The sequence below is a fragment of the Neocloeon triangulifer genome, unplaced genomic scaffold (genome assembly GCF_031216515.1).
Source record: "Neocloeon triangulifer isolate White Clay Creek 2 clone unplaced genomic scaffold, ASM3121651v1 ptg000008l, whole genome shotgun sequence".
Lineage (NCBI taxonomy): Eukaryota > Metazoa > Arthropoda > Insecta > Ephemeroptera > Baetidae > Neocloeon > Neocloeon triangulifer.
This window is the reverse complement of record NW_026775550.1, coordinates 3,450,684-3,473,640: the sequence shown is the minus strand read 5'-3', so window position 1 is coordinate 3,473,640 and position 22,957 is coordinate 3,450,684. Positions and strand designations below refer to the sequence as shown.

Sequence of the window (22,957 nt, the reverse complement as noted above, 5' to 3'; positions counted from 1 at the left end):
TACGAGAGCGAAAAATAATGTGTTTTTTTAATAAGAAGTTAATTAAACTGATGATTCTAACACCGGTCAAATCAATACAGCGTGTTGATAGACGTTACGCGAAAAAACCATTTAAAGTCTCAATAATAATAAAAAACATCAATCAATTAGGTTCAAAATACAACAGGTATCTCAGGAGAGAAGTTTAATCTCCGTAAATTTTATATACAAGGTTCTTATATCCCGATAAATACAACATAATCTGATAATTTTAGCGTTATGATAGACGATAAACTTTAACCGCACAAATTTAGAATTATTTAAACTTAGAAACAAATAATGAAGGACAGGACTGTTAAACACCGGACGCAAAAACACGAGAGCCGAAAATAATGTTTTTTTTCTAATAAGAAGTTAATTAAACTGAAGATTCTAACACCGGTCAAATCAATACAGCGTGTTGATAGACGTTACGCGAAAAAACCATTTAAAGTCTCAATAATATTAAAAAACATCAATCAATTAGGTTCAAAATACAACAGGTATCTCAGGAGAGAAGTTTAATCTCCGTAAATTTTATATACAAGCTTCTAACATCCCGATAAATACAACATAATCAGCTAATTTTAGCGTCATGATAGACGATAAACTTTAACCGCACAAATTTATAATTAGTTAAACATAGAAACAAATAATGAAGAACAGGACTGTTAAACACCGGACGCCAAAACACGAGAGCCGAAAAAAATGTGTTTTTTCTAATAAGAAGTTGATTAAACTGATGATTCTAACACCGGTCAAATCAATACAGCGTGTTGATAGACGTTACGCGAAAAAACCATTTAAAGTCTCAATAATATTAAAAAACATCAATCAATTAGGTTCAAAATACAACAGGTATCTCAGGAGAGAAGTTTAATCTCCGTAAATTTTATATACAAGCTTCTTATATCCCGATAAATACAACATAATCAGATAATTTTAGCGTCATGATAGACGATAAACTTTAACCGCACAAATTTATAATTAGTTAATTTTAGAAACAAATAATGAAGGATAGGAATGTTAAACACCGGAAGCAAAAATACGAGAGCGAAAAATAATGTGTTTTTTTAATAAGAAGTTAATTAAACTGATGATACTAACACCGGTCAAATCAATACAGCGTGTTGATAGACGTTACGCGAAAAAACCATTTAAAGTCTCAATAATATTAAAAAACATCAATCAATTAGGTTCAAAATACAACAGGTATCTCAGGAGAGAAGTTTAATCTCCGTAAATTTTATATACAAGGTTCTTATATCCCGATAAATACAACATAATCTGATAATTTTAGCGTTATGATAGACGATAAACTTTAACCGCACAAATTTAGAATTATTTAAACTTAGAAACAAATAATGAAGGACAGGACTGTTAAACACCGGACGCAAAAACACGAGAGCCGAAAATAATGTTTTTTTTCTAATAAGAAGTTAATTAAACTGAAGATTCTAACACCGGTCAAATCAATACAGCGTGTTGATAGACGTTACGCGAAAAAACCATTTAAAGTCTCAATAATATTAAAAAACATCAATCAATTAGGTTCAAAATACAACAGGTATCTCAGGAGAGAAGTTTAATCTCCGTAAATTTTATATACAAGCTTCTAACATCCCGATAAATACAACATAATCAGCTAATTTTAGCGTCATGATAGACGATAAACTTTAACCGCACAAATTTATAATTAGTTAAACATAGAAACAAATAATGAAGGAGAGGACTGTTAAACACCGGACGCAAAAACACGAGAGCCGAAAATAATGTTTTTTTTTTAATAAGAAGTTAATTAAACTGATGATTCTAACACCGGTCAAATCAATACAGCGTGTTGATAGACGTTACGCGAAAAAACCATTTAAAGTCTCAATAATATTAAAAAACATCAATCAATTAGGTTCAAAATACAACAGGTATCTCAGGAGAGAAGTATAATCTCCGTAAATTTTATATACAAGCTTCTTACATCCCGATAAATACAACATAATCAGCTAATTTTAGCGTCATGAGAGACGATAAACATTAACCGCACAAATTTATAATTAGTTTAACTTAGAAACAAATAATGAAGAACAGGACTGTTAAACACCGGACGCCAAAACACGAGAGCCGAAAAAAATGTGTTTTTTCTAATAAGAAGTTGATTAAACTGATGATTCTAACACCGGTCAAATCAATACAGCGTGTTGATAGACGTTACGCGAAAAAACCATTTAAAGTCTCAATAATATTAAAAAACATCAATCAATTAGGTTCAAAATACAACAGGTATCTCAGGAGAGAAGTTTAATCTCCGTAAATTTTATATATAAGCTTCTTATATCCCGATAAATACAACATAATCAGATAATTTTAGCGTCATGATAGACGATAAACTTTAACCGCACAAATTTATAATTAGTTAATTTTAGAAACAAATAATGAAGGATAGGAATGTTAAACACCGGAAGCAAAAATACGAGAGCGAAAAATAATGTGTTTTTTTAATAAGAAGTTAATTAAACTGATGATTCTAACACCGGTCAAATCAATACAGCGTGTTGATAGACGTTACGCGAAAAAACCATTTAAAGTCTCAATAATATTAAAAAACATCAATCAATTAGGTTCAAAATACAACAGGTATCTCAGGAGAGAAGTTTAATCTCCGTAAATTTTATATACAAGGTTCTTATATCCCGATAAATACAACATAATCTGATAATTTTAGCGTTATGATAGACGATAAACTTTAACCGCACAAATTTATAATTAGTTAAACTTAGAAACAAATAATGAAGGACAGGACTGTTAAACACCGGACGCAAAAACACGAGAGCCGAAAATAATGTTTTTTTTCTAATAAGAAGTTAATTAAACTGATAGATTCTAACACCGGTCAAATCAATACAGCGTGTTGATAGACGTTACGCGAAAAAACCATTTAAAGTCTCAATAATATTAAAAAACATCAATCAATTAGGTTCAAAATACAACAGGTATCTCAGGAGAGAAGTTTAATCTCCGTAAATTTTATATACAAGCTTCTTATATCCCGATAAATACAACATAATCAGCTAATTTTAGCGTCATGATAGACGATAAACTTTAACCGCACAAATTTATAATTAGTTAAACATAGAAACAAATAATGAAGGACAGGACTGTTAAACACCGGACGCAAAAACACGAGAGCCGAAAATAATGTTTTTTTTTTAATAAGAAGTTAATTAAACTGATGATTCTAACACCGGTCAAATCAATACAGCGTGTTGATAGACGTTACGCGAAAAAACCATTTAAAGTCTCAATAATATTAAAAAACATCAATCAATTAGGTTCAAAATACAACAGGTATCTCAGGAGAGAAGTATAATCTCCGTAAATTTTATATACAAGCTTCTTACATCCCGATAAATACAACATAATCAGCTAATTTTAGCGTCATGAGAGACGATAAACATTAACCGCACAAATTTATAATTAGTTTAACTTAGAAACAAATAATGAAGAACAGGACTGTTAAACACCGGACGCCAAAACACGAGAGCCGAAAAAAATGTGTTTTTTCTAATAAGAAGTTGATTAAACTGATGATTCTAACACCGGTCAAATCAATACAGCGTGTTGATAGACGTTACGCGAAAAAACCATTTAAAGTCTCAATAATATTAAAAAACATCAATCAATTAGGTTCAAAATACAACAGGTATCTCAGGAGAGAAGTTTAATCTCCGTAAATTTTATATATAAGCTTCTTATATCCCGATAAATACAACATAATCAGATAATTTTAGCGTCATGATAGACGATAAACTTTAACCGCACAAATTTAGAATTATTTAAACTTAGAAACAAACTATGAAGGACAGGACTGTTAAACACCGGACGCAAAAACACGAGAGCCGAAAATAATGTTTTTTTTTAATAAGAAGTTAATTAAACTGATGATTCTAACACCGGTCAAATCAATACAGCGTGTTGATAGACGTTACGCGAAAAAACCATTTAAAGTCTCAATAATATTAAAAAACATCAATCAATTAGGTTCAAAATACAACAGGTATCTCAGGAGAGAAGTATAATCTCCGTAAATTTTATATACAAGCTTCTTACATCCCGATAAATACAACATAATCAGCTAATTTTAGCGTCATGAGAGACGATAAACATTAACCGCACAAATTTATAATTAGTTTAACTTAGAAACAAATAATGAAGAACAGGACTGTTAAACACCGGACGCCAAAACACGAGAGCCGAAAAAAATGTGTTTTTTCTAATAAGAAGTTGATTAAACTGATGATTCTAACACCGGTCAAATCAATACAGCGTGTTGATAGACGTTACGCGAAAAAACCATTTAAAGTCTCAATAATATTAAAAAACATCAATCAATTAGGTTCAAAATACAACAGGTATCTCAGGAGAGAAGTTTAATCTCCGTAAATTTTATATATAAGCTTCTTATATCCCGATAAATACAACATAATCAGATAATTTTAGCGTCATGATAGACGATAAACTTTAACCGCACAAATTTATAATTAGTTAATTTTAGAAACAAATAATGAAGGACAGGAATGTTAAACACCGGAAGCAAAAATACGAGAGCGAAAAATAATGTGTTTTTTTAATAAGAAGTTAATTAAACTGATGATTCTAACACCGGTCAAATCAATACAGCGTGTTGATAGACGTTACGCGAAAAAACCATTTAAAGTCTCAATAATATTAAAAAACATCAATCAATTAGGTTCAAAATACAACAGGTATCTCAGGAGAGAAGTTTAATCTCCGTAAATTTTATATACAAGGTTCTTATATCCCGATAAATACAACATAATCTGATAATTTTAGCGTTATGATAGACGATAAACTTTAACCGCACAAATTTATAATTAGTTAAACTTAGAAACAAATAATGAAGGACAGGACTGTTAAACACCGGACGCAAAAACACGAGAGCCGAAAATAATGTTTTTTTTTCTAATAAGAAGTTAATTAAACTGAAGATTCTAACACCGGTCAAATCAATACAGCGTGTTGATAGACGTTACGCGAAAAAACCATTTAAAGTCTCAATAATATTAAAAAACATCAATCAATTAGGTTCAAAATACAACAGGTATCTCAGGAGAGAAGTTTAATCTCCGTAAATTTTATATACAAGCTTCTTACATCCCGATAAATACAACATAATCAGCTAATTTTAGCGTCATGATAGACGATAAACTTTAACCGCACAAATTTATAATTAGTTAAACATAGAAACAAATAATGAAGGACAGGACTGTTATACACCGGACGCAAAAACACGAGAGCCGAAAATAATGTTTTTTTTTCTAATAAGAAGTTAATTAAACTGAAGATTCTAACACCGGTCAAATCAATACAGCGTGTTGATAGACGTTACGCGAAAAAACCGATTAAAGTCTCAATAATATTAAAAAACATCAATCAATTAGGTTCAAAATACAACAGGTATCTCAGGAGAGAAGTTTAATCTCCGTAAATTTTATATACAAGCTTCTTACATCCCGATAAATACAACATAATCAGCTAATTTTAGCGTCATGATAGACGATAAACTTTAACCGCACAAATTTATAATTAGTTAAACATAGAAACAAATAATGAAGGACAGGACTGTTAAACACCGGACGCAAAAACACGAGAGCCGAAAATAATGTTTTTTTTTTAATAAGAAGTTAATTAAACTGATGATTCTAACACCGGTCAAATCAATACAGCGTGTTGATAGACGTTACGCGAAAAAACCATTTAAAGTCTCAATAATATTAAAAAACATCAATCAATTAGGTTCAAAATACAACAGGTATCTCAGGAGAGAAGTTTAATCTCCGTAAATTTTATATACAAGCTTCTTATATCCCGATAAATACAACATAATCAGATAATTTTAGCGTCATGATAGACGATAAACTTTAACCGCACAAATTTATAATAAGTTAATTTTAGAAACAAATAATGAAGGATAGGAATGTTAAACACCGGAAGCAAAAATACGAGAGCGAAAAATAATGTGTTTTTTTAATAAGAAGTTAATTAAACTGATGATTCTAACACCGGTCAAATCAATACAGCGTGTTGATAGACGTTACGCGAAAAAACCATTTAAAGTCTCAATAATAATAAAAAACATCAATCAATTAGGTTCAAAATACAACAGGTATCTCAGGAGAGAAGTTTAATCTCCGTAAATTTTATATACAAGGTTCTTATATCCCGATAAATACAACATAATCTGATAATTTTAGCGTTATGATAGACGATAAACTTTAACCGCACAAATTTAGAATTATTTAAACTTAGAAACAAATAATGAAGGACAGGACTGTTAAACACCGGACGCAAAAACACGAGAGCCGAAAATAATGTTTTTTTTCTAATAAGAAGTTAATTAAACTGAAGATTCTAACACCGGTCAAATCAATACAGCGTGTTGATAGACGTTACGCGAAAAAACCATTTAAAGTCTCAATAATATTAAAAAACATCAATCAATTAGGTTCAAAATACAACAGGTATCTCAGGAGAGAAGTTTAATCTCCGTAAATTTTATATACAAGCTTCTAACATCCCGATAAATACAACATAATCAGCTAATTTTAGCGTCATGATAGACGATAAACTTTAACCGCACAAATTTATAATTAGTTAAACATAGAAACAAATAATGAAGAACAGGACTGTTAAACACCGGACGCCAAAACACGAGAGCCGAAAAAAATGTGTTTTTTCTAATAAGAAGTTGATTAAACTGATGATTCTAACACCGGTCAAATCAATACAGCGTGTTGATAGACGTTACGCGAAAAAACCATTTAAAGTCTCAATAATATTAAAAAACATCAATCAATTAGGTTCAAAATACAACAGGTATCTCAGGAGAGAAGTTTAATCTCCGTAAATTTTATATACAAGCTTCTTATATCCCGATAAATACAACATAATCAGATAATTTTAGCGTCATGATAGACGATAAACTTTAACCGCACAAATTTATAATTAGTTAATTTTAGAAACAAATAATGAAGGATAGGAATGTTAAACACCGGAAGCAAAAATACGAGAGCGAAAAATAATGTGTTTTTTTAATAAGAAGTTAATTAAACTGATGATTCTAACACCGGTCAAATCAATACAGCGTGTTGATAGACGTTACGCGAAAAAACCATTTAAAGTCTCAATAATATTAAAAAACATCAATCAATTAGGTTCAAAATACAACAGGTATCTCAGGAGAGAAGTTTAATCTCCGTAAATTTTATATACAAGGTTCTTATATCCCGATAACAAATTTATAATTAGTTTAACTTAGAAACAAATAATGAAGAACAGGACTGTTAAACACCGGACGCCAAAACACGAGAGCCGAAAAAAATGTGTTTTTTCTAATAAGAAGTTGATTAAACTGATGATTCTAACACCGGTCAAATCAATACAGCGTGTTGATAGACGTTACGCGAAAAAACCATTTAAAGTCTCAATAATATTAAAAAACATCAATCAATTAGGTTCAAAATACAACAGGTATCTCAGGAGAGAAGTTTAATCTCCGTAAATTTTATATATAAGCTTCTTATATCCCGATAAATACAACATAATCAGATAATTTTAGCGTCATGATAGACGATAAACTTTAACCGCACAAATTTATAATTAGTTAATTTTAGAAACAAATAATGAAGGACAGGAATGTTAAACACCGGAAGCAAAAATACGAGAGCGAAAAATAATGTGTTTTTTTAATAAGAAGTTAATTAAACTGATGATTCTAACACCGGTCAAATCAATACAGCGTGTTGATAGACGTTACGCGAAAAAACCATTTAAAGTCTCAATAATATTAAAAAACATCAATCAATTAGGTTCAAAATACAACAGGTATCTCAGGAGAGAAGTTTAATCTCCGTAAATTTTATATACAAGGTTCTTATATCCCGATAAATACAACATAATCTGATAATTTTAGCGTTATGATAGACGATAAACTTTAACCGCACAAATTTATAATTAGTTAAACTTAGAAACAAATAATGAAGGACAGGACTGTTAAACACCGGACGCAAAAACACGAGAGCCGAAAATAATGTTTTTTTTTCTAATAAGAAGTTAATTAAACTGAAGATTCTAACACCGGTCAAATCAATACAGCGTGTTGATAGACGTTACGCGAAAAAACCATTTAAAGTCTCAATAATATTAAAAAACATCAATCAATTAGGTTCAAAATACAACAGGTATCTCAGGAGAGAAGTTTAATCTCCGTAAATTTTATATACAAGCTTCTTACATCCCGATAAATACAACATAATCAGCTAATTTTAGCGTCATGATAGACGATAAACTTTAACCGCACAAATTTATAATTAGTTAAACATAGAAACAAATAATGAAGGACAGGACTGTTATACACCGGACGCAAAAACACGAGAGCCGAAAATAATGTTTTTTTTTCTAATAAGAAGTTAATTAAACTGAAGATTCTAACACCGGTCAAATCAATACAGCGTGTTGATAGACGTTACGCGAAAAAACCGATTAAAGTCTCAATAATATTAAAAAACATCAATCAATTAGGTTCAAAATACAACAGGTATCTCAGGAGAGAAGTTTAATCTCCGTAAATTTTATATACAAGCTTCTTACATCCCGATAAATACAACATAATCAGCTAATTTTAGCGTCATGATAGACGATAAACTTTAACCGCACAAATTTATAATTAGTTAAACATAGAAACAAATAATGAAGGACAGGACTGTTAAACACCGGACGCAAAAACACGAGAGCCGAAAATAATGTTTTTTTTTTAATAAGAAGTTAATTAAACTGATGATTCTAACACCGGTCAAATCAATACAGCGTGTTGATAGACGTTACGCGAAAAAACCATTTAAAGTCTCAATAATATTAAAAAACATCAATCAATTAGGTTCAAAATACAACAGGTATCTCAGGAGAGAAGTTTAATCTCCGTAAATTTTATATACAAGCTTCTTATATCCCGATAAATACAACATAATCAGATAATTTTAGCGTCATGATAGACGATAAACTTTAACCGCACAAATTTATAATAAGTTAATTTTAGAAACAAATAATGAAGGATAGGAATGTTAAACACCGGAAGCAAAAATACGAGAGCGAAAAATAATGTGTTTTTTTAATAAGAAGTTAATTAAACTGATGATTCTAACACCGGTCAAATCAATACAGCGTGTTGATAGACGTTACGCGAAAAAACCATTTAAAGTCTCAATAATAATAAAAAACATCAATCAATTAGGTTCAAAATACAACAGGTATCTCAGGAGAGAAGTTTAATCTCCGTAAATTTTATATACAAGGTTCTTATATCCCGATAAATACAACATAATCTGATAATTTTAGCGTTATGATAGACGATAAACTTTAACCGCACAAATTTAGAATTATTTAAACTTAGAAACAAATAATGAAGGACAGGACTGTTAAACACCGGACGCAAAAACACGAGAGCCGAAAATAATGTTTTTTTTCTAATAAGAAGTTAATTAAACTGAAGATTCTAACACCGGTCAAATCAATACAGCGTGTTGATAGACGTTACGCGAAAAAACCATTTAAAGTCTCAATAATATTAAAAAACATCAATCAATTAGGTTCAAAATACAACAGGTATCTCAGGAGAGAAGTTTAATCTCCGTAAATTTTATATACAAGCTTCTAACATCCCGATAAATACAACATAATCAGCTAATTTTAGCGTCATGATAGACGATAAACTTTAACCGCACAAATTTATAATTAGTTAAACATAGAAACAAATAATGAAGAACAGGACTGTTAAACACCGGACGCCAAAACACGAGAGCCGAAAAAAATGTGTTTTTTCTAATAAGAAGTTGATTAAACTGATGATTCTAACACCGGTCAAATCAATACAGCGTGTTGATAGACGTTACGCGAAAAAACCATTTAAAGTCTCAATAATATTAAAAAACATCAATCAATTAGGTTCAAAATACAACAGGTATCTCAGGAGAGAAGTTTAATCTCCGTAAATTTTATATACAAGCTTCTTATATCCCGATAAATACAACATAATCAGATAATTTTAGCGTCATGATAGACGATAAACTTTAACCGCACAAATTTATAATTAGTTAATTTTAGAAACAAATAATGAAGGATAGGAATGTTAAACACCGGAAGCAAAAATACGAGAGCGAAAAATAATGTGTTTTTTTAATAAGAAGTTAATTAAACTGATGATACTAACACCGGTCAAATCAATACAGCGTGTTGATAGACGTTACGCGAAAAAACCATTTAAAGTCTCAATAATATTAAAAAACATCAATCAATTAGGTTCAAAATACAACAGGTATCTCAGGAGAGAAGTTTAATCTCCGTAAATTTTATATACAAGGTTCTTATATCCCGATAAATACAACATAATCTGATAATTTTAGCGTTATGATAGACGATAAACTTTAACCGCACAAATTTAGAATTATTTAAACTTAGAAACAAATAATGAAGGACAGGACTGTTAAACACCGGACGCAAAAACACGAGAGCCGAAAATAATGTTTTTTTTCTAATAAGAAGTTAATTAAACTGAAGATTCTAACACCGGTCAAATCAATACAGCGTGTTGATAGACGTTACGCGAAAAAACCATTTAAAGTCTCAATAATATTAAAAAACATCAATCAATTAGGTTCAAAATACAACAGGTATCTCAGGAGAGAAGTTTAATCTCCGTAAATTTTATATACAAGCTTCTAACATCCCGATAAATACAACATAATCAGCTAATTTTAGCGTCATGATAGACGATAAACTTTAACCGCACAAATTTATAATTAGTTAAACATAGAAACAAATAATGAAGGAGAGGACTGTTAAACACCGGACGCAAAAACACGAGAGCCGAAAATAATGTTTTTTTTTTAATAAGAAGTTAATTAAACTGATGATTCTAACACCGGTCAAATCAATACAGCGTGTTGATAGACGTTACGCGAAAAAACCATTTAAAGTCTCAATAATATTAAAAAACATCAATCAATTAGGTTCAAAATACAACAGGTATCTCAGGAGAGAAGTTTAATCTCCGTAAATTTTATATACAAGCTTCTTATATCCCGATAAATACAACATAATCAGCTAATTTTAGCGTCATGATAGACGATAAACTTTAACCGCACAAATTTATAATTAGTTAAACATAGAAACAAATAATGAAGGACAGGACTGTTAAACACCGGACGCAAAAACACGAGAGCCGAAAATAATGTTTTTTTTTTAATAAGAAGTTAATTAAACTGATGATTCTAACACCGGTCAAATCAATACAGCGTGTTGATAGACGTTACGCGAAAAAACCATTTAAAGTCTCAATAATATTAAAAAACATCAATCAATTAGGTTCAAAATACAACAGGTATCTCAGGAGAGAAGTATAATCTCCGTAAATTTTATATACAAGCTTCTTACATCCCGATAAATACAACATAATCAGCTAATTTTAGCGTCATGAGAGACGATAAACATTAACCGCACAAATTTATAATTAGTTTAACTTAGAAACAAATAATGAAGAACAGGACTGTTAAACACCGGACGCCAAAACACGAGAGCCGAAAAAAATGTGTTTTTTCTAATAAGAAGTTGATTAAACTGATGATTCTAACACCGGTCAAATCAATACAGCGTGTTGATAGACGTTACGCGAAAAAACCATTTAAAGTCTCAATAATATTAAAAAACATCAATCAATTAGGTTCAAAATACAACAGGTATCTCAGGAGAGAAGTTTAATCTCCGTAAATTTTATATATAAGCTTCTTATATCCCGATAAATACAACATAATCAGATAATTTTAGCGTCATGATAGACGATAAACTTTAACCGCACAAATTTAGAATTATTTAAACTTAGAAACAAACTATGAAGGACAGGACTGTTAAACACCGGACGCAAAAACACGAGAGCCGAAAATAATGTTTTTTTTTAATAAGAAGTTAATTAAACTGATGATTCTAACACCGGTCAAATCAATACAGCGTGTTGATAGACGTTACGCGAAAAAACCATTTAAAGTCTCAATAATATTAAAAAACATCAATCAATTAGGTTCAAAATACAACAGGTATCTCAGGAGAGAAGTATAATCTCCGTAAATTTTATATACAAGCTTCTTACATCCCGATAAATACAACATAATCAGCTAATTTTAGCGTCATGAGAGACGATAAACATTAACCGCACAAATTTATAATTAGTTTAACTTAGAAACAAATAATGAAGAACAGGACTGTTAAACACCGGACGCCAAAACACGAGAGCCGAAAAAAATGTGTTTTTTCTAATAAGAAGTTGATTAAACTGATGATTCTAACACCGGTCAAATCAATACAGCGTGTTGATAGACGTTACGCGAAAAAACCATTTAAAGTCTCAATAATATTAAAAAACATCAATCAATTAGGTTCAAAATACAACAGGTATCTCAGGAGAGAAGTTTAATCTCCGTAAATTTTATATATAAGCTTCTTATATCCCGATAAATACAACATAATCAGATAATTTTAGCGTCATGATAGACGATAAACTTTAACCGCACAAATTTATAATTAGTTAATTTTAGAAACAAATAATGAAGGACAGGAATGTTAAACACCGGAAGCAAAAATACGAGAGCGAAAAATAATGTGTTTTTTTAATAAGAAGTTAATTAAACTGATGATTCTAACACCGGTCAAATCAATACAGCGTGTTGATAGACGTTACGCGAAAAAACCATTTAAAGTCTCAATAATATTAAAAAACATCAATCAATTAGGTTCAAAATACAACAGGTATCTCAGGAGAGAAGTTTAATCTCCGTAAATTTTATATACAAGGTTCTTATATCCCGATAAATACAACATAATCTGATAATTTTAGCGTTATGATAGACGATAAACTTTAACCGCACAAATTTATAATTAGTTAAACTTAGAAACAAATAATGAAGGACAGGACTGTTAAACACCGGACGCAAAAACACGAGAGCCGAAAATAATGTTTTTTTTTCTAATAAGAAGTTAATTAAACTGAAGATTCTAACACCGGTCAAATCAATACAGCGTGTTGATAGACGTTACGCGAAAAAACCATTTAAAGTCTCAATAATATTAAAAAACATCAATCAATTAGGTTCAAAATACAACAGGTATCTCAGGAGAGAAGTTTAATCTCCGTAAATTTTATATACAAGCTTCTTACATCCCGATAAATACAACATAATCAGCTAATTTTAGCGTCATGATAGACGATAAACTTTAACCGCACAAATTTATAATTAGTTAAACATAGAAACAAATAATGAAGGACAGGACTGTTATACACCGGACGCAAAAACACGAGAGCCGAAAATAATGTTTTTTTTTCTAATAAGAAGTTAATTAAACTGAAGATTCTAACACCGGTCAAATCAATACAGCGTGTTGATAGACGTTACGCGAAAAAACCGATTAAAGTCTCAATAATATTAAAAAACATCAATCAATTAGGTTCAAAATACAACAGGTATCTCAGGAGAGAAGTTTAATCTCCGTAAATTTTATATACAAGCTTCTTACATCCCGATAAATACAACATAATCAGCTAATTTTAGCGTCATGATAGACGATAAACTTTAACCGCACAAATTTATAATTAGTTAAACATAGAAACAAATAATGAAGGACAGGACTGTTAAACACCGGACGCAAAAACACGAGAGCCGAAAATAATGTTTTTTTTTTAATAAGAAGTTAATTAAACTGATGATTCTAACACCGGTCAAATCAATACAGCGTGTTGATAGACGTTACGCGAAAAAACCATTTAAAGTCTCAATAATATTAAAAAACATCAATCAATTAGGTTCAAAATACAACAGGTATCTCAGGAGAGAAGTTTAATCTCCGTAAATTTTATATACAAGCTTCTTATATCCCGATAAATACAACATAATCAGATAATTTTAGCGTCATGATAGACGATAAACTTTAACCGCACAAATTTATAATAAGTTAATTTTAGAAACAAATAATGAAGGATAGGAATGTTAAACACCGGAAGCAAAAATACGAGAGCGAAAAATAATGTGTTTTTTTAATAAGAAGTTAATTAAACTGATGATTCTAACACCGGTCAAATCAATACAGCGTGTTGATAGACGTTACGCGAAAAAACCATTTAAAGTCTCAATAATAATAAAAAACATCAATCAATTAGGTTCAAAATACAACAGGTATCTCAGGAGAGAAGTTTAATCTCCGTAAATTTTATATACAAGGTTCTTATATCCCGATAAATACAACATAATCTGATAATTTTAGCGTTATGATAGACGATAAACTTTAACCGCACAAATTTAGAATTATTTAAACTTAGAAACAAATAATGAAGGACAGGACTGTTAAACACCGGACGCAAAAACACGAGAGCCGAAAATAATGTTTTTTTTCTAATAAGAAGTTAATTAAACTGAAGATTCTAACACCGGTCAAATCAATACAGCGTGTTGATAGACGTTACGCGAAAAAACCATTTAAAGTCTCAATAATATTAAAAAACATCAATCAATTAGGTTCAAAATACAACAGGTATCTCAGGAGAGAAGTTTAATCTCCGTAAATTTTATATACAAGCTTCTAACATCCCGATAAATACAACATAATCAGCTAATTTTAGCGTCATGATAGACGATAAACTTTAACCGCACAAATTTATAATTAGTTAAACATAGAAACAAATAATGAAGAACAGGACTGTTAAACACCGGACGCCAAAACACGAGAGCCGAAAAAAATGTGTTTTTTCTAATAAGAAGTTGATTAAACTGATGATTCTAACACCGGTCAAATCAATACAGCGTGTTGATAGACGTTACGCGAAAAAACCATTTAAAGTCTCAATAATATTAAAAAACATCAATCAATTAGGTTCAAAATACAACAGGTATCTCAGGAGAGAAGTTTAATCTCCGTAAATTTTATATACAAGCTTCTTATATCCCGATAAATACAACATAATCAGATAATTTTAGCGTCATGATAGACGATAAACTTTAACCGCACAAATTTATAATTAGTTAATTTTAGAAACAAATAATGAAGGATAGGAATGTTAAACACCGGAAGCAAAAATACGAGAGCGAAAAATAATGTGTTTTTTTAATAAGAAGTTAATTAAACTGATGATTCTAACACCGGTCAAATCAATACAGCGTGTTGATAGACGTTACGCGAAAAAACCATTTAAAGTCTCAATAATATTAAAAAACATCAATCAATTAGGTTCAAAATACAACAGGTATCTCAGGAGAGAAGTTTAATCTCCGTAAATTTTATATACAAGGTTCTTATATCCCGATAAATACAACATAATCTGATAATTTTAGCGTTATGATAGACGATAAACTTTAACCGCACAAATTTAGAATTATTTAAACTTAGAAACAAATAATGAAGGACAGGACTGTTAAACACCGGACGCAAAAACACGAGAGCCGAAAATAATGTTTTTTTTCTAATAAGAAGTTAATTAAACTGAAGATTCTAACACCGGTCAAATCAATACAGCGTGTTGATAGACGTTACGCGAAAAAACCATTTAAAGTCTCAATAATATTAAAAAACATCAATCAATTAGGTTCAAAATACAACAGGTATCTCAGGAGAGAAGTTTAATCTCCGTAAATTTTATATACAAGCTTCTAACATCCCGATAAATACAACATAATCAGCTAATTTTAGCGTCATGATAGACGATAAACTTTAACCGCACAAATTTATAATTAGTTAAACATAGAAACAAATAATGAAGGAGAGGACTGTTAAACACCGGACGCAAAAACACGAGAGCCGAAAATAATGTTTTTTTTTTAATAAGAAGTTAATTAAACTGATGATTCTAACACCGGTCAAATCAATACAGCGTGTTGATAGACGTTACGCGAAAAAACCATTTAAAGTCTCAATAATATTAAAAAACATCAATCAATTAGGTTCAAAATACAACAGGTATCTCAGGAGAGAAGTATAATCTCCGTAAATTTTATATACAAGCTTCTTACATCCCGATAAATACAACATAATCAGCTAATTTTAGCGTCATGAGAGACGATAAACATTAACCGCACAAATTTATAATTAGTTTAACTTAGAAACAAATAATGAAGAACAGGACTGTTAAACACCGGACGCCAAAACACGAGAGCCGAAAAAAATGTGTTTTTTCTAATAAGAAGTTGATTAAACTGATGATTCTAACACCGGTCAAATCAATACAGCGTGTTGATAGACGTTACGCGAAAAAACCATTTAAAGTCTCAATAATATTAAAAAACATCAATCAATTAGGTTCAAAATACAACAGGTATCTCAGGAGAGAAGTTTAATCTCCGTAAATTTTATATATAAGCTTCTTATATCCCGATAAATACAACATAATCAGATAATTTTAGCGTCATGATAGACGATAAACTTTAACCGCACAAATTTATAATTAGTTAATTTTAGAAACAAATAATGAAGGATAGGAATGTTAAACACCGGAAGCAAAAATACGAGAGCGAAAAATAATGTGTTTTTTTAATAAGAAGTTAATTAAACTGATGATTCTAACACCGGTCAAATCAATACAGCGTGTTGATAGACGTTACGCGAAAAAACCATTTAAAGTCTCAATAATATTAAAAAACATCAATCAATTAGGTTCAAAATACAACAGGTATCTCAGGAGAGAAGTTTAATCTCCGTAAATTTTATATACAAGGTTCTTATATCCCGATAAATACAACATAATCTGATAATTTTAGCGTTATGATAGACGATAAACTTTAACCGCACAAATTTATAATTAGTTAAACTTAGAAACAAATAATGAAGGACAGGACTGTTAAACACCGGACGCAAAAACACGAGAGCCGAAAATAATGTTTTTTTTCTAATAAGAAGTTAATTAAACTGATAGATTCTAACACCGGTCAAATCAATACAGCGTGTTGATAGACGTTACGCGAAAAAACCATTTAAAGTCTCAATAATATTAAAAAACATCAATCAATTAGGTTCAAAATACAACAGGTATCTCAGGAGAGAAGTTTAATCTCCGTAAATTTTATATACAAGCTTCTTATATCCCGATAAATACAACATAATCAGCTAATTTTAGCGTCATGATAGACGATAAACTTTAACCGCACAAATTTATAATTAGTTAAACATAGAAACAAATAATGAAGGACAGGACTGTTAAACACCGGACGCAAAAACACGAGAGCCGAAAATAATGTTTTTTTTTTAATAAGAAGTTAATTAAACTGATGATTCTAACACCGGTCAAATCAATACAGCGTGTTGATAGACGTTACGCGAAAAAACCATTTAAAGTCTCAATAATATTAAAAAACATCAATCAATTAGGTTCAAAATACAACAGGTATCTCAGGAGAGAAGTTTAATCTCCGTAAATTTTATATACAAGCTTCTAACATCCCGATAAATACAACATAATCAGCTAATTTTAGCGTCATGATAGACGATAAACTTTAACCGCACAAATTTATAATTAGTTAAACATAGAAACAAATAATGAAGAACAGGACTGTTAAACACCGGACGCCAAAACACGAGAGCCGAAAAAAATGTGTTTTTTCTAATAAGAAGTTGATTAAACTGATGATTCTAACACCGGTCAAATCAATACAGCGTGTTGATAGACGTTACGCGAAAAAACCATTTAAAGTCTCAATAATATTAAAAAACATCAATCAATTAGGTTCAAAATACAACAGGTATCTCAGGAGAGAAGTTTAATCTCCGTAAATTTTATATACAAGCTTCTTATATCCCGATAAATACAACATAATCAGATAATTTTAGCGTCATGATAGACGATAAACTTTAACCGCACAAATTTATAATTAGTTAATTTTAGAAACAAATAATGAAGGATAGGAATGTTAAACACCGGAAGCAAAAATACGAGAGCGAAAAATAATGTGTTTTTTTAATAAGAAGTTAATTAAACTGATGATTCTAACACCGGTCAAATCAATACAGCGTGTTGATAGACGTTACGCGAAAAAACCATTTAAAGTCTCAATAATATTAAAAAACATCAATCAATTAGGTTCAAAATACAACAGGTATCTCAGGAGAGAAGTTTAATCTCCGTAAATTTTATATACAAGGTTCTTATATCCCGATAAATACAACATAATCTGATAATTTTAGCGTTATGATAGACGATAAACTTTAACCGCACAAATTTAGAATTATTTAAACTTAGAAACAAATAATGAAGGACAGGACTGTTAAACACCGGACGCAAAAACACGAGAGCCGAAAATAATGTTTTTTTTCTAATAAGAAGTTAATTAAACTGAAGATTCTAACACCGGTCAAATCAATACAGCGTGTTGATAGACGTTACGCGAAAAAACCATTTAAAGTCTCAATAATATTAAAAAACATCAATCAATTAGGTTCAAAATACAACAGGTATCTCAGGAGAGAAGTTTAATCTCCGTAAATTTTATATACAAGCTTCTAACATCCCGATAAATACAACATAATCAGCTAATTTTAGCGTCATGATAGACGATAAACTTTAACCGCACAAATTTATAATTAGTTAAACATAGAAACAAATAATGAAGGAGAGGACTGTTAAACACCGGACGCAAAAACACGAGAGCCGAAAATAATGTTTTTTTTTTAATAAGAAGTTAATTAAACTGATGATTCTAACACCGGTCAAATCAATACAGCGTGTTGATAGACGTTACGCGAAAAAACCATTTAAAGTCTCAATAATATTAAAAAACATCAATCAATTAGGTTCAAAATACAACAGGTATCTCAGGAGAGAAGTATAATCTCCGTAAATTTTATATACAAGCTTCTTACATCCCGATAAATACAACATAATCAGCTAATTTTAGCGTCATGAGAGACGATAAACATTAACCGCACAAATTTATAATTAGTTTAACTTAGAAACAAATAATGAAGAACAGGACTGTTAAACACCGGACGCCAAAACACGAGAGCCGAAAAAAATGTGTTTTTTCTAATAAGAAGTTGATTAAACTGATGATTCTAACACCGGTCAAATCAATACAGCGTGTTGATAGACGTTACGCGAAAAAACCATTTAAAGTCTCAATAATATTAAAAAACATCAATCAATTAGGTTCAAAATACAACAGGTATCTCAGGAGAGAAGTTTAATCTCCGTAAATTTTATATATAAGCTTCTTATATCCCGATAAATACAACATAATCAGATAATTTTAGCGTCATGATAGACGATAAACTTTAACCGCACAAATTTATAATTAGTTAATTTTAGAAACAAATAATGAAGGATAGGAATGTTAAACACCGGAAGCAAAAATACGAGAGCGAAAAATAATGTGTTTTTTTAATAAGAAGTTAATTAAACTGATGATTCTAACACCGGTCAAATCAATACAGCGTGTTGATAGACGTTACGCGAAAAAACCATTTAAAGTCTCAATAATATTAAAAAACATCAATCAATTAGGTTCAAAATACAACAGGTATCTCAGGAGAGAAGTTTAATCTCCGTAAATTTTATATACAAGGTTCTTATATCCCGATAAATACAACATAATCTGATAATTTTAGCGTTATGATAGACGATAAACTTTAACCGCACAAATTTATAATTAGTTAAACTTAGAAACAAATAATGAAGGACAGGACTGTTAAACACCGGACGCTAAAACACGAGAGCCGAAAATAATGTTTTTTTTCTAATAAGAAGTTAATTAAACTGATAGATTCTAACACCGGTCAAATCAATACAGCGTGTTGATAGACGTTACGCGAAAAAACCATTTAAAGTCTCAATAATATTAAAAAACATCAATCAATTAGGTTCAAAATACAACAGGTATCTCAGGAGAGAAGTTTAATCTCCGTAAATTTTATATACAAGCTTCTTATATCCCGATAAATACAACATAATCAGCTAATTTTAGCGTCATGATAGACGATAAACTTTAACCGCACAAATTTATAATTAGTTAAACATAGAAACAAATAATGAAGGACAGGACTGTTAAACACCGGACGCAAAAACACGAGAGCCGAAAATAATGTTTTTTTTTTAATAAGAAGTTAATTAAACTGATGATTCTAACACCGGTCAAATCAATACAGCGTGTTGATAGACGTTACGCGAAAAAACCATTTAAAGTCTCAATAATATTAAAAAACATCAATCAATTAGGTTCAAAATACAACAGGTATCTCAGGAGAGAAGTATAATCTCCGTAAATTTTATATACAAGCTTCTTACATCCCGATAAATACAACATAATCAGCTAATTTTAGCGTCATGAGAGACGATAAACATTAACCGCACAAATTTATAATTAGTTTAACTTAGAAACAAATAATGAAGAACAGGACTGTTAAACACCGGACGCCAAAACACGAGAGCCGAAAAAAATGTGTTTTTTCTAATAAGAAGTTGATTAAACTGATGATTCTAACACCGGTCAAATCAATACAGCGTGTTGATAGACGTTACGCGAAAAAACCATTTAAAGTCTCAATAATATTAAAAAACATCAATCAATTAGGTTCAAAATACAACAGGTATCTCAGGAGAGAAGTTTAATCTCCGTAAATTTTATATACAAGCTTCTAACATCCCGATAAATACAACATAATCAGCTAATTTTAGCGTCATGATAGACGATAAACTTTAACCGCACAAATTTATAATTAGTTAAACATAGAAACAAATAATGAAGAACAGGACTGTTAAACACCGGACGCCAAAACACGAGAGCCGAAAAAAATGTGTTTTTTCTAATAAGAAGTTGATTAAACTGATGATTCTAACACCGGTCAAATCAATACAGCGTGTTGATAGACGTTACGCGAAAAAACCATTTAAAGTCTCAATAATATTAAAAAACATCAATCAATTAGGTTCAAAATACAACAGGTATCTCAGGAGAGAAGTTTAATCTCCGTAAATTTTATATACAAGCTTCTTATATCCCGATAAATACAACATAATCAGATAATTTTAGCGTCATGATAGACGATAAACTTTAACCGCACAAATTTATAATTAGTTAATTTTAGAAACAAATAATGAAGGATAGGAATGTTAAACACCGGAAGCAAAAATACGAGAGCGAAAAATAATGTGTTTTTTTAATAAGAAGTTAATTAAACTGATGATTCTAACACCGGTCAAATCAATACAGCGTGTTGATAGACGTTACGCGAAAAAACCATTTAAAGTCTCAATAATATTAAAAAACATCAATCAATTAGGTTCAAAATACAACAGGTATCTCAGGAGAGAAGTTTAATCTCCGTAAATTTTATATACAAGGTTCTTATATCCCGATAAATACAACATAATCTGATAATTTTAGCGTTATGATAGACGATAAACTTTAACCGCACAAATTTAGAATTATTTAAACTTAGAAACAAATAATGAAGGACAGGACTGTTAAACACCAGACGCAAAAACACGAGAGCCGAAAATAATGTTTTTTTTCTAATAAGAAGTTAATTAAACTGAAGATTCTAACACCGGTCAAATCAATACAGCGTGTTGATAGACGTTACGCGAAAAAACCATTTAAAGTCTCAATAATATTAAAAAACATCAATCAATTAGGTTCAAAATACAACAGGTATCTCAGGAGAGAAGTTTAATCTCCGTAAATTTTATATACAAGCTTCTAACATCCCGATAAATACAACATAATCAGCTAATTTTAGCGTCATGATAGACGATAAACTTTAACCGCACAAATTTATAATTAGTTAAACATAGAAACAAATAATGAAGGACAGGACTGTTAAACACCGGACGCCAAAACACGAGAGCCGAAAAAAATGTGTTTTTTCTAATAAGAAGTTGATTAAACTGATGATTCTAACACCGGTCAAATCAATACAGCGTGTTGATAGACGTTACGCGAAAAAACCATTTAAAGTCTCAATAATATTAAAAAACATCAATCAATTAGGTTCAAAATACAACAGGTATCTCAGGAGAGAAGTATAATCTCCGTAAATTTTATATACAAGCTTCTAACATCCCGATAAATACAACATAATCAGCTAATTTTAGCGTCATGATAGACGATAAACTTTAACCGCACAAATTTATAATTAGTTAAACATAGAAACAAATAATGAAGGACAGGACTGTTAAACACCGGACGCAAAAACACGAGAGCCGAAAATAATGTTTTTTTTTTAATAAGAAGTTGATTAAACTGATGATTCTAACACCGGTCAAATCAATACAGCGTGTTGATAGACGTTACGCGAAAAAACCATTTAAAGTCTCAATAATATTAAAAAACATCAATCAATTAGGTTCAAAATACAACAGGTATCTCAGGAGAGAAGTATAATCTCCGTAAATTTTATATACAAGCTTCTTACATCCCGATAAATACAACATAATCAGCTAATTTTAGCGTCATGAAGGACGATAAACATTAACCGCACAAATTTATAATTAGTTTAACTTAGAAACAAATAATGAAGAACAGGACTGTTAAACACCGGACGCCAAAACACGAGAGCCGAAAAAAATGTGTTTTTTCTAATAAGAAGTTGATTAAACTGATGATTCTAACACCGGTCAAATCAATACAGCGTGTTGATAGACGTTACGCGAAAAAACCATTTAAAGTCTCAATAATATTAAAAAACATCAATCAATTAGGTTCAAAATACAACAGGTATCTCAGGAGAGAAGTTTAATCTCCGTAAATTTTATATATAAGCTTCTTATATCCCGATAAATACAACATAATCAGATAATTTTAGCGTCATGATAGACGATAAACTTTAACCGCACAAATTTATAATTAGT

At 30.3% G+C, this 22,957-nt stretch overlaps 1 protein-coding gene across 2 annotated transcripts in view; it reads right to left on the bottom strand.

Annotated features, from left to right (window-relative positions):
- LOC132194602 (NFX1-type zinc finger-containing protein 1-like) overlaps positions 1-22,957 on the bottom strand; it is a 124,076-nt gene that overhangs the window by 25,746 nt on the left and 75,373 nt on the right. The window lies entirely within an intron of this gene.